Below are 12,317 nucleotides of genomic sequence, written 5' to 3' on the forward strand. Positions count from 1 at the left end.
TTCCGTTCCGGGCTAGGGTTCGGGTTAGGGAACGGCAAGGTTTAGGGCACAGGTGAGGGTACGGACACGGGCTGGGGTCAGGGCACGTGCGGACGCACGGGTCAGTGTCAGCGTACGCATCAGGAAAAGGGCACGGCTGAGGGTAAGGTGCAGGGCTGCCGGTGGGTTTCCGTTCCGGGCTAGGGTTCGGGTTAGGGAACGGCGAGGTTTAGGGCACAGGTGAGGGTACGGACACGGGCTGGGGTTAGGGCACGTGCGGATGCATGGGTCAGTGTCAGCGTACGCATTATGAAAAGGGCACGGCGGAGGGTAAGGAGTTGGGCTGCCGGTGGGTTTCCGTTCCGGGCTAGGCTTCGGGTTAGGTAACGGCGAGGTTTAGGGCACAGGTGATGGTACGGACACGGGCTGGGGTCAGGGCACGTGCGGATGCACGGGTCAGTGTCAGCGTACGCATCAGGATCAGGGCACGGCGGAGGGTAAGGTGTAGGGCTGCTGGTGAGTTTCCGTTCCGGGCTAGGGTTCGGGTTAGGGAACGGCAAGATTTAGGGCACAGGTGAGTGTACGGACACGGGCTGGAGTCAGGGCACGTGCGGACTCACGGGTCAGTGTCAGCGTATGCATCAGGATCAGGGCACAGCGGAGGGTAAGGTGTAGGGCTGCGTGTGGGTTTCCGTTCCGGGCTAGGGTTCAGGTTAGGGAACGGCAAGGTTTAGGGCACAGGTGAGGGTACGGACACGGGCTGGGGTCAGGGCACGTGCGGACGCACGGGTCAGTGTCAGCGTACGCATCAGGATCAGGGCACGGTGGAGGGTAAGGTGTAGGGCTGCGTGTGGGTTTCCGTTCCGGGCTAGGGTTCCTGTTAGGGAATGGCGAGGTTTAGGGCACAGGTGAGGGTACGGACACGGGCTGGGGTCAGGGCACGTGTGGACGCACGGGTCAGTGTCAGCGTACGCATCAGGATCAGGGCACGGCGGAGGGTAAGGTGTAGGGCTGCGTGTGGGTTTCCGTTCCGGGCTAGGGTTCGGGTTAGGGAACGGCAAGGTTTAGGGCACAGGTGAGGGTACGGACACGGGCTGGGGTCAGGGCACGTGCGGACGCACAGGTCAGTGTCAGCGTATGCATCAGGATTAGGGCACGGCGGAGGGTAAGGTGTAGGGCTGCATGTGGGTTTCTGTTCCGGGCTACGGTTCGGTTTAGGGAATAGCAAGGTTTAGGGCACAGGTGAGGGTACGGACACGGGCTGGCGTCAGGGCACGTGCGGACGCACGGGTCAGTTTCAGCGTATGCATCAGGTTAAGGTCACGGCGGAGGGTAAGGTGTAGGGCTTCGTCTGGGTTTCCGTTCCGGGCTAGGGTTCGGGTAAGGGAACGGCAAGGTTTAGGGCACAGGTGAGGGTACGGACACGGCCTGTGGTCAGGGCACGTGCGGACGCACGGGTCAGTGTCAGCGTACGCATTAGGATTAGGGCACGGCGGAGGGTAAGGTGTAGGGCTGCGTGTGGGTTTCCGTTCCGGGCTAGGGTTCGGGTTATGGTACGGCAAGGTTTAGGGCACAGGTGAGGGTACGGACACGGGCTGGGGTCAGGGCACGTGCGGACGCACGTGTCAGTGTCAACGTATGCATCAGGATTAGTGTACGGTGGAGGGTAAGGTGTAGGGCTGCTGGTGGGTTTCCGTTCCGGGCTAGGGTTCGGGTTAGGGAACGGCAAGGTTCAGGGCACAGGTGAGGGTACGGACACGGGCTGGCGTCAGGGCACGTGCGGACGCCTGGGTCAGTTTCAGCGTACGCATCAGGATTAGGGCACGGCGGAGGGTAAGGTGTAGGGCTGCGTGTGGGTTTCCGTTCCGGGCTAGGGTTCGGGTTAGGGAACGGCAAGGTTTAGGGCACAGGTGAGGGTACGGACACGGGCTGGGGTCAGGGCACGTGCGGACGCACGGGTCAGTGTCAGCGTACGCATCAGGATTAGGGCACGGTGGAGGGTAAGGTGTAGGGCTGCGTGTGGGTTTCAGTTCAGGGCTAGGGTTCGGGTTAGGGAACGGCAAGGTTCAGGGCACAGGTGAGGGTACGGACACGGGCTGGAGTCAGGGCACGTGCGGACGCACGGGTCAGTTTCAGCGTACGCATCAGGTTTAGGGCACGGCGGAGGGTAAGGTGTAGGGCTTCGTCTGGGTTTCCGTTCCGGGCTAGGGTTCGGGTAAGGGAACGGCAAGGTTTAGGGCACAGGTGAGGGTACGGACACGGCCTGTGGTCAGGGCACGTGCGGACGCACGGGTCAGTGTCAGCGTACGCATTAGGATTAGGGCACGGCGAAGGGTAAGGTGTAGGGCTGCGTGTGGGTTTCCGTTCCGGGCTAGGGTTCGGGTTATGGAACGGCAAGATTTAGGGCACAGGTGAGGGTACGGACACGGGCTGGGGTCAGGGCACGTGCGGACGCACGGGTCAGTGTCAGCGTACGCATCAGGATAAGGGCACGGCGGAGGGTAAGGTGTAGGGCTGCGTGTGGGTTTCAGTTCCGGGCTAGGGTTCGGGTTAGGGAACGGCAAGGTTTAGGGCACAGGTGAGGGTACGGACACGGGCTGGGGACAGGGCACGTGCGGACGCACGTGTCAGTGTCAGCGTACGCATCAGGATTAGTGTACGGTGGAGGGTAAGGTGTAGGGCTGCTGGTGGGTTTCCGTTCAGGGCTAGGGTTCGGGTTAGGGAACGGCAAGGATCAGGGCACAGGTGAGGGTACGGACACGGGCTGGGGTCAGGGCACATGCGGACGCATGGGTCAGTGTCAGCGTACGCATCAGGATTAGGGCACTGCGGATGGTATGGTGTAGGGCTAAGTGTGGGTTTCCGTTCAGGGCTAGGGTTCGGGTTAGGGAACGGCAAGGTTCAGGGCACAAGTGAGGGTACAGACACGGGCTGGCGTCAGGGCACGTGCGGACGCATGGGTCAGTTTCAGCGTACGCATCAGGATTAGGGCACGGCGGAGGGTAAGGTTTATGGCTGCATGTGGGTTTCCATTCCGGGCTAGGGTTCGGGTTAGGGAACGGCAATGTTTAGGGCACAGGTGAGGGTACGGACACGGGCTGGGGTCAGGGCACGTGCGGACGCACGGGTCAGTGTCAGCGTACGCATCAGGATTAGGGCACGGTGGAGGGTAAGGTGTAGGGCTGCGTGTGGGTTTCAGTTCCGGGCTAGGGTTCGGGTTAGGGAACGGCAAGGTTTAGGGCACAGGTGAGGGTACGGACACGGGCTGGGGTCAGGGCACGTGCGGACGCACGGGTCAGTGTCAGCGTACGCATAAGGATTAGGGCACGTGGAGGGTAAGGTATAGGGCTGCCGGTGGGTTTCCGTTGCGGGCTAGGGTTCGTGTTAGGGAACGGCAAGGTTTAGGGCACAGGTGAGGGTACGGACACGGGCTGGGGTCAGGGCACGTGCGGACGCACGGGTCAGTGTCAGCGCACGCATCAGGATCAGGTCACGGCGGAGGGTAAGGTGTAGGGCTGCAGGTGGGTTTCCGTTCCGGGCTAGGGTTCGGGTTAGGGCACGGCTAGGTTTAGGGCACAGGAGACGGTACGGACACGGGCTGGGGTCAGGGCACACGCGGACGCACGTGTCAGTGTCAGGGTACGCGTCAGGATCAGGGCACGGCGGAGGTTAAGGTGTAGGGCTGCTGGTGGGTTTCCGTTCCTGGCTAGGGTTCGGGTTAGGGAACGGCAAGGTTTAGGGCACAGGTGAGGGTACGGACACGGGCTGGGGTCAGGGCACGTGCGCACGCTCGGGTCAGTGTCAGCGTACGCGTCAGGTTTAGGGCACGGCAGAGGGTAAGGTGTAGGGCTGCTGGTGAGTTTCCGTTCCGTGCTAGGGTTCGGGTCAGGGAACGGCAAGGTTTAGGGCACAGGTGAGGGTACGGACACGGGCTGGGGACAGGGCATGTGCGGACGCACGGGACAGTGTCAGCGTACGCATCAGGATTGGTTCACGGCGGAGGGTAAGGTGTAGGGCTGCTGGTGGGTTTCCGTTCCGGGCTAGGGTTCGGGTTAGGGAACGGCAAGGTTTAGGGCACAGGTGAGGGTACGGACACGGGCTGGGGTCAGGGCACGTGCGGACTCACGGGTCAGTGTCAGCGTACGCATCAGGATCAGGGCACGGCGGAGGGTAAGGTGTAGGGCTGCGTGTGGGTTTCCGTTCCGGGCTAGGGTTCGGTTTAGGGAACGGCAAGGTTTAGGGCACAGGTGAGGGTACGGACACGGGCTGGGGTCAGGGCACGTGCGGATGCACGGGTCAGTGCCAGCGTACGCATCAGGATCAGGGCACGGCGGAGGGTAAGGTGTAGGGCTGTGTGTGGGTTTCCGTTCCGGGCTAGGGTTTGGGTTAGGGAACGGCGAGGTTTAGGGCACAGGTGAGGGTACGGACACGGGCTGGGGTCAGGGCACGTGCGGACGCACGGGTCAGTGTCAGCGTACGCATCAGGATCAGGGCACGGCGGAGGGTAAGGTGTAGGGCTGTGTGTCGGTTTCCGTTCCGGGCTAGGGTTCGGGTTAGGGAACGGCAAGGTTTAGGGCACAGGTGAGGGTACGGACACGGGCTGGGGTCAGGACACGTGCGGACGCACAGGTCAGTGTCAGCGTACGCATCAGGATTAGGGCACGGCGGAGGGTAAGGTGTAGGGCTGCGTGTGGGTTTCCGTTCCGGGCTAGGGTTCGGGTTAGGGAATGGCAAGGTTTAGGGCACAGGTGAGGGTACGGACACGGGCTGGCGTCAGGGCACGTGCGGACGCACGGGTCAGTTTCAGCGTACACATCAGATTTAGGGCACGACGGAGGGTAAGGTGTAGGGCTGCGTCTGGGTTTCCGTTCCGGGCTAGGGTTCGGTTTAGGGAACGGCAAGGTTTAGGGCACAGGTGAGGGTACGGACACGGCCTGGAGTCAGGGCACGTGCGGACGCACGAGTCAGTGTCAGCGTACGCATTAGGATTAGGGCACGGCGGAGGGTAAGGTGTAAGGCTGCGTGTGGGTTTCCGTTCCGGGCTAGGGTTCGGGTTATGGAATGGCAAGGTTTAGGGCACAGGTGAGGGTAAGGACACGGGCTGGGGTCAGGGCACGTGCGGACGCACGGGTCAGTGTCAGCGTACGCATCAGGATAAGGGCACGGCGGAGGGTAAGGTGTAGGGCTGCGTGTGGGTTTCCGTTCCGGGCTAGGGTTCGGGTTAGGGAACGGCAAGGTTTACGGCACAGGTGAGGCTACGGACACGGGCTGGCGTCAGGGCACGTGCGGACGCACGGGTCAGTGTCAGCGTACGCATCAGGATTAGGGCACGGCGGAGGTTAAGGTGTAGGGCTGCCGGTGGGTTTCCGTTCCGGGCTAGGGTTCGGGTTAGGAAACGGCAAGGTTTACGCCACATGTGAGGGTACGGACACGGGCTGGTGTCAGGTCACGTGCGGACGCACGGGTCAGTGTCAGCGTACGCATAAGGATTAGGGCACGCGGAGGGTAAGGTATAGGGCTGCCGGTGGGTTTCCGTTGCGGGCTAGGGTTCGGGTTAGGGAACGGCAAGGTTTAGTGCACAGGTGAGGGTACGGACACGGGCTGGGGTCAGGGCACGTGCGGACGCACGGGTCAGTGTCAGCGCACGCATCAGGATCAGGGCACGGCGGAGGGTAAGGTGTAGGGCTGCAGGTGGGTTTCCGTTCCGGGCTAGGGTTCGGGTTAGGGCACGGCTAGATTTAGGGCACAGGTGAGGGTACGGACACGGGCTGTGGTCAGGGCACGCGCGGACGCACGTGTCAGTGTCAGGGTACGCGTCAGGATCAGGGCACGGCGGAGGGTAAGGTGTAGGGCTGCGTGTGGGTTTCCGTTCCAGGATAGGGTTCGGGTTAGGGAACGGCAAGGTTTAGGGCACAGGTGAGGGTACGGACACGGGCTGGGGTCAGGGCACGTGCGGACGCTCGGGTCAGTGTCAGCGTACGCGTCAGGTTTAGGGCACGGCGGAGGGTAAGGTGTAGGGCTGCTGGTTGTTTTCCGTTCCGGGCTAGGGTTCGGGTTAGGGAACGGCAAGGTTTAGGGCACAGGTGAGGGTACGGACACGGGCTGGGGTCAGGGCACGTGCGGACCCACGGGTCAGTGTCAGCGTACGCATCAGTATCAGGGCACGGCGGTGGGTAAGGTGTAGGGCTGATGGTGGGTTTCCGTTCCGGGCTAGCGTTCGGGTTAGGGAACGGCAAGGTTAAGGCACAGGTGAGGGTACGGACACGGGCTGGCGTCAGGGCACGTGCGGACGCACGGGTCAGTGTCAGTGTACGCATCAGGATTAGGGCACGGCGGAGGGTAAGGTGTAGGGCTGCGTGTGGGTTTCCGTTCCGGGCTAGGGTTCGGGTTAGGGAACGGCAAGGTTTAGGGCACAGGTGAGGGTACGGACACGGCCTGGGGTCAGGGCACGTGCGGACGCACGAGTCAGTGTCAGCGTACGCATTAGGATTAGGGCACGGCGGAGGGTAAGGTGTAAGGCTGCGTGTGGGTTTCCGTTCCGGGCTAGGGTTCGGGTTATGGAATGGCAAGGTTTAGGGCACAGGTGAGGGTAAGGACACGGGCTGGGGTCAGGGCACGTGCGGACGCACGGGTCAGTGTCAGCGTACGCATCAGGATAAGGGCACGGTGGAGGGTAAGGTGTAGGGCTGCGTGTGGGTTTCCGTTCCGGGCTAGGGTTTGGGTTAGGGAACTGCAAGGTTTAGGGCACAGGTGAGGGTACGGACACGGGCTGGGGTCAGGGCACGTGCGGAGGCACGGGTCAGTGTCAGCGTACGTATCAGGATTAGGGCATGGCGGTGGGTAAGGTGTAGGGCTGCCGGTGGGTTTCCGTTCCGGGCTAGGGTTCAGGTTAGGGAACGGCAAGGTTTAGGGCACAGGTGAGGGTACGGACACGGGCTGGCGTCAGGGCACGTGCGGACGCACGGTTCAGTGTCAGCGTACGCATCAGGATTAGGGCACGGCGGAGTGTAAGGTGTAGGGCTGCCGGTGGGTTTCCGTTCCGGGCTAGGGTTCGGGTTAGGAAACGGCAAGGTTTACGCCACATGTGAGGGTACGGACACGGGCTGGTGTCAGGGCACGTGCGGACGCACGGGTCAGTGTCAGCGTACGCATAAGGATTAGGGCACGCGGAGGGTAAGGTATAGGGCTGCCGGTGGTTTTCCGTTCCGGGCTAGGGTTCGGGTTAGGGAACGGCAAGGTTTAGGGCACAGGTGAGGGTACGGACACGGGCTGGGATCAGGGCACGTGCGGACGCACGGGTCAGTGTCAGCGCACGCATCAGGATCAGGGCACGGCGGAGGGTAAGGTGTAGGGCTGCAGGTGGGTTTCCGTTCCGGGCTAGGTTTCGGGTTAGGGCACGGCTAGGTTTAGGGCACAGGTGAGGGTACGGACACGGGCTGGGGTCAGGGCACGCGCGGACGCACGTGTCAGTGTCAGGGTACGCGTCAGGATCAGGGCACGGCGGAGGGTATGGTGTAGGGCTGCTGGTGGGTTTCCGTTCCGGGCTAGGGTTCGGGTTAGGGAACGGCAAGGTTTAGGGCACAGGTGAGGGTACGGACACGGGCTGGGGTCAGGGCACGTGCGGACGCTCGGGTCAGTGTCAGCGTACGCGTCAGGTTTAGGGCACGGCGGAGGGCAAGGTGTAGGGCTGCTGGTTGTTTTCCGTTCCGGGCTATGGTTCGGGTTAGGGAACGGCAAGGTTTAGGGCACAGGTGAGGGTACAGACACGGGCTGGGGTCAGGGCACGTGCGGACGCACGGGTCAGTGTCAGCGTACGCATCAGGATCAGGGCACGGCGGTGGGTAAGGTGTAGGGCTGATGGTGGGTTTCCGTTCCGGGCTAGGGTTCGGGTTAGGGAACGGCAAGGTTTAGGGCACAGGTGAGGGTACGGACACGGGCTGGCGTCAGGGCACGTGCGGACGCACGGGTCAGTGTCAGTGTACGCATCAGGATTAGGGCACGGCGGAGGTAAAGGTGTAGGGCTGCGTGTGGGTTTCCGTTCCGGGCTAGGGTTCGGGTTAGGGAACGGCAAGGTTTAGGCCACAGGTGAGGGTACGGACACGGGCTGGGGTCAGGGCACGTGCGGACGCACGGGTCAGTGTCAGCGTACGCATCAGGATTAGGGCACGGCGGAGGGTAATGTGTAGGGCTGCCGGTGGGTTTCCGATCCGGGCTAGGGTTCGGGTTAGGGAACGGCAAGGTTTAGGGCAAAGGGGAGGGTACGGACACGTGCTGGGGTTAGGGCACGTGCGGACGCACGGGTCAGTGTCAGCGTACGCATCAGGATTAGGGCACTGCGGAGCGTAAGGTGTAGGGCTGCCGGTGGGTTTCCGTTCCGGGCTAGGGTTCGGGTTAGGGAACGGCAAAGTTTAGGGCACATGTGAGGGTACGGACACTGGCTGGGGTCAGGGCACGTGCGGACGCACGGGTCAGTGTCAGCGTACGCATCAGGATTAGGGCACGGCGGAGGGTAAGGTGTAGGGCTGCGTTTGGGTTTCCGTTCCGGGCTAGGGTTCGGTTTAGGGAATGGCAAGGTTTAGGGCACATGTGAGGGTACGGACACGGGTTGGGGTCAGGGCACGCGCGGACGCACGGGTCAGTGTCAGCGTACGCATCAGGATTAGGGCACGGCGGAGGGTAAGGTGTAGGGCTGCGTGTGAGTTTCAGTTCCGGGCTAGGGTTCGGGTTAGGGAACGGCAAGGTTTAGGGCACAGGTGAGGGTATGGACACGGGCTGGGGTCAGGGCACGTGTGGACGCACGGGTCAGTGTCAGCGTACGCATCAGGATTAGGGCACGGCGGAGGGTAAGGTGTAGGGCTGCGTGTGGGTTTCCGTTCCCGGCTAGGGTTCGGGTTAGGGAACGGCAAGATTTAGGGCACAGGTGAGGGTACAGACACGGGCTGGGGTCAGGGCATGTGCGGACGCACGGGTCAGTGTCAGCGTACGCATCAGGATTAGGGCACGGCGGAGGGTAAGGTGTAGGGCTGCCGTTGGTTTCCGTTCCGGGCTAGGGTTCGGGTTAGGGAACGGCAAGGTTTAGGGCACAGGTGAGGGTACGGACACGGGCTGGGGTCAAGGCACGTGCGGACACCCGGGTCAGTGTCAGCGTATGCATCAGGATTAGGTAAAGGCGAAGGGTAAGGTTTAGGGCTGCCGTTGGGTTTTCGTTTCGGGCTAGGGTTAGGGTTAGGGAACGGCAAGGTTTAGGGCACAGGTGAGGGTGCGGACACGGGCTCGGGTCAGGGCACGTGCGGACGCACGGGTCAGTGTCAGCGTACGCATCAGTATCAGGGCATGGCGGAGTGTAAGGTGTAGGGCTGCGTGTGGGTTTCCGTTCCGGGCTAGGGTTCGGGTTAGGGAACGGCAAGGTTTAGGGCACAGGTGTGGGTACGGATACGGGCTGGGGTCAGGGCACATGCGGACGCACGGGTCAGTGTCAGCGTACGCATCAGGATCACGGCACGGCGGTGGGTAAGGTGTAGGGCTGCTGGTGGGTTTCCGTTCCGGGCTAGGGTTCGGGTTAGGGAACGGCAAGGTTTAGGGCACAGGTGAGGGTATGGACACGGGCTGGGGTCAGGGCACGTGTGGACGCACGGGTCAGTGTCAGCGTACGCATCAGGATTAGGGCACGGCGGAGGGTAAGGTGTAGGGCTGCGTGTGGGTTTCCGTTCCGGGCTAGGGTTCGGGTTAGGGAACGGCAAGGTTTAGGGCACAGGTGAGGGTACGGACACGGCGTGGGGTCAGGGCATGTGCGGACGCACGGGTCAGTGTCAGCGTACGCATCAGGATTAGGGCACGGCGGAGGGTAAGGTGTAGGGCTGCCGTTGGTTTCCGTTCCGGGCTAGGGTTCGGGTTAGGGAACGGCAAGGTTTAGGGCACAGGTGAGGGTACGGACACGGGCTGGGGTCAAGGCACGTGCGGACACCCGGGTCAGTGTCAGCGTATGCATCAGGATTAGGTAAAGGCGAAGGGTAAGGTTTAGGGCTGCCGGTGGGTTTCCGTTTCGGGCTAGGGTTAGGGTTAGGGAACGGCAAGGTTTAGGGCACAGGTGATGGTACGGACACGGGCTGGGGTCAGGGCACGTGCGGACGCACGGGTCAGTGTCAGCGTACGCATCAGTATCAGGGCATGGCGGAGGGTAAGGTGTAGGGCTGCGTGTGGGTTTCCGTTCCGGGCTAGGGTTCGGGTTAGGGAACGGCAAGGTTTAGGGCACAGGTGTGGGTACGGATACGGGCTGGGGTCAGGGCACGTGCGGATGCACGGGTCAGTGTCAGCGTACGCATCAGGATCACGGCACGGCGGTAGGTAAGGTGTAGGGCTGCTGGTGGGTTTCCGTTCCGGGCTAGGGTTCGGGTTAGGGAACGGCAAGGTTTAGGTCACAGGTGAGGGTACGGACACGGGCTGGGGTCAGGGCACGTGCGGACGCACGGGTCAGTGTCAGCGTACGCATCAGGAAAAGGGCACGGCTGAGGGTAAGGTGTAGGGCTGCCGGTGGGTTTCCGTTCCGGGCTAGGGTTCGGGTCAGGGAACGGCGAGGTTTAGGGCACAGGTGAGGGTACGGACACGGGCTGGGGTCAGGGCATGTGCGGACGCATGGGTCAGTGTCAGCGTACGCATTAGGAAAAGGGCACGGCGGAGGGTAAGGTGTTGGGCTGCCGGTGGGTTTCCGTTCCGGGCTAGGGTTCGGGTCAGGGAACGGCGAGGTTTAGGGCACAGGTGAGGGTAAGGACACGGGCTGGGGTCAGGGCACGTGCGGACGCACGGGTCAGTGTCAGCGTACGCATCAGGATAAGGGCACGGCGGAGGGTAAGGTGTAGGGCTGCTGGTGGGTTTCCGTTCCGGGCTAGGGTTCGGCTTAGGGAACGGCAAGGTTCAGGGCACAGGTGAGGGTACGGACACGGGCTGGGGTCAGGGCACGTGCGGACCCATGGGTCAGTGTCAGCGTACGCATCAGGATTAGGGCACTGCGGATGGTATGGTGTAGGGCTACGTGTGGGTTTCCGTTCAGGGCTAGGGTTCGGGTTAGGGAACGGCAACTTTCAGGGCACAGGTGAGGGTACGGACACGGGCTGGCGTCAGGGCACGTGCGGACGCATGGGTCAGTTTCAGCGTACGCATCAGGATTAGGGCACGGCGGAGGGTAAGGTGTAGGGCTGCATGTGGGTTTCCGTTCCGGGCTAGGGTTCGGGTTAGGGAACGGCAAGTTTCAGGGCACAGGTGAGGGTACGGACACGGGCTGGGGTCAGGGCACGTGCGGACGCACGGGTCAGTGTCAGCGTACGCATCAGGATTAGGGCACGGCGGAGGGTAAGGTGTAGGGCTGCTCGTGGGTTTCTGTTCCGGGCTAGGGTTCGGGTTAGGGAACGGCAAGGTTTAGGGCACAGGTGAGGGTACGGACACGGGCTGGGGTCAGGGCACGTGCGGACGCACGGGTCAGTGTCAGCGTACACATTAGGATTAGGGCACTGCGGAGGGCACGGTGTAGGGCTGCGTGTGGGTTTCTGTTCCTGGCTAGGGTTCGGGTTAGGGAACGGCAAGGTTCAGGGCACAGGTGAGGGTACGGACACGGGCTGGCGTCAGGGCACGTGCGGACGCACGGGTCTGTTTCAGTGTATGCATCAGGATTAGGGCACGGCGGAGGGTAAGGTGTAGGGCTGCGTGTGAGTTTCCGTTCCGGGCTAGGGTTCGGGTTAGGGAAAGGCAAGGTTTAGGGCAGAGGTGAGGGTACGGACACGGGCTGGGGTTAGGGCACGTGCGGACGCATGGGTCAGTGTCAGCGTACGCATCAGGATTAGGGCACGGCGGAGGGTAAGGTGTAGGGCTGCGTGTGGGTTTCCGTTCTGGGCTAGGGTTCGGGTTAGGGAACGGCACAGTTTAGGGCACAGGTGAACGTACGGACACGGGCTGGCGTCAGGGCACGTGCGGACGCACGGGTCAGTGTCAGTGTACGCATCAGGATTAGGGCACGGCGGAGGGTAAGGTGTAGGTCTGCGTGTGGGTTTCCGTTCCGGGCTAGGGTTCGGGTTAGGGAACGGCAAGGTATAGGCCACAGGTGAGGGTACGGACACGGGCTGGGGTCAGGGCACGTGCGGATGCACGGGTCAGTGTCAGCGTACGCATCAGGATTAGGGCACGGCAGAGGGTAAGGTGTAGGGCTGCCGGTGGGTTTCCGTTCCGGGCTAGGGTTCGGGTTAGGGAACGGCAAGGATTAGGGTACAGGTGAGGGTACAGACACGTGCTGGGGTCAGGGCACGTGCGGACGCACGGGTCAGTGTCAGCGTACGCATCAGGATTAGGGC

The sequence above is a fragment of the Hyperoodon ampullatus genome (assembly GCF_949752795.1).
Source record: "Hyperoodon ampullatus genome assembly, chromosome: 7".
Taxonomy (NCBI): Eukaryota; Metazoa; Chordata; class Mammalia; order Artiodactyla; family Ziphiidae; genus Hyperoodon; species Hyperoodon ampullatus.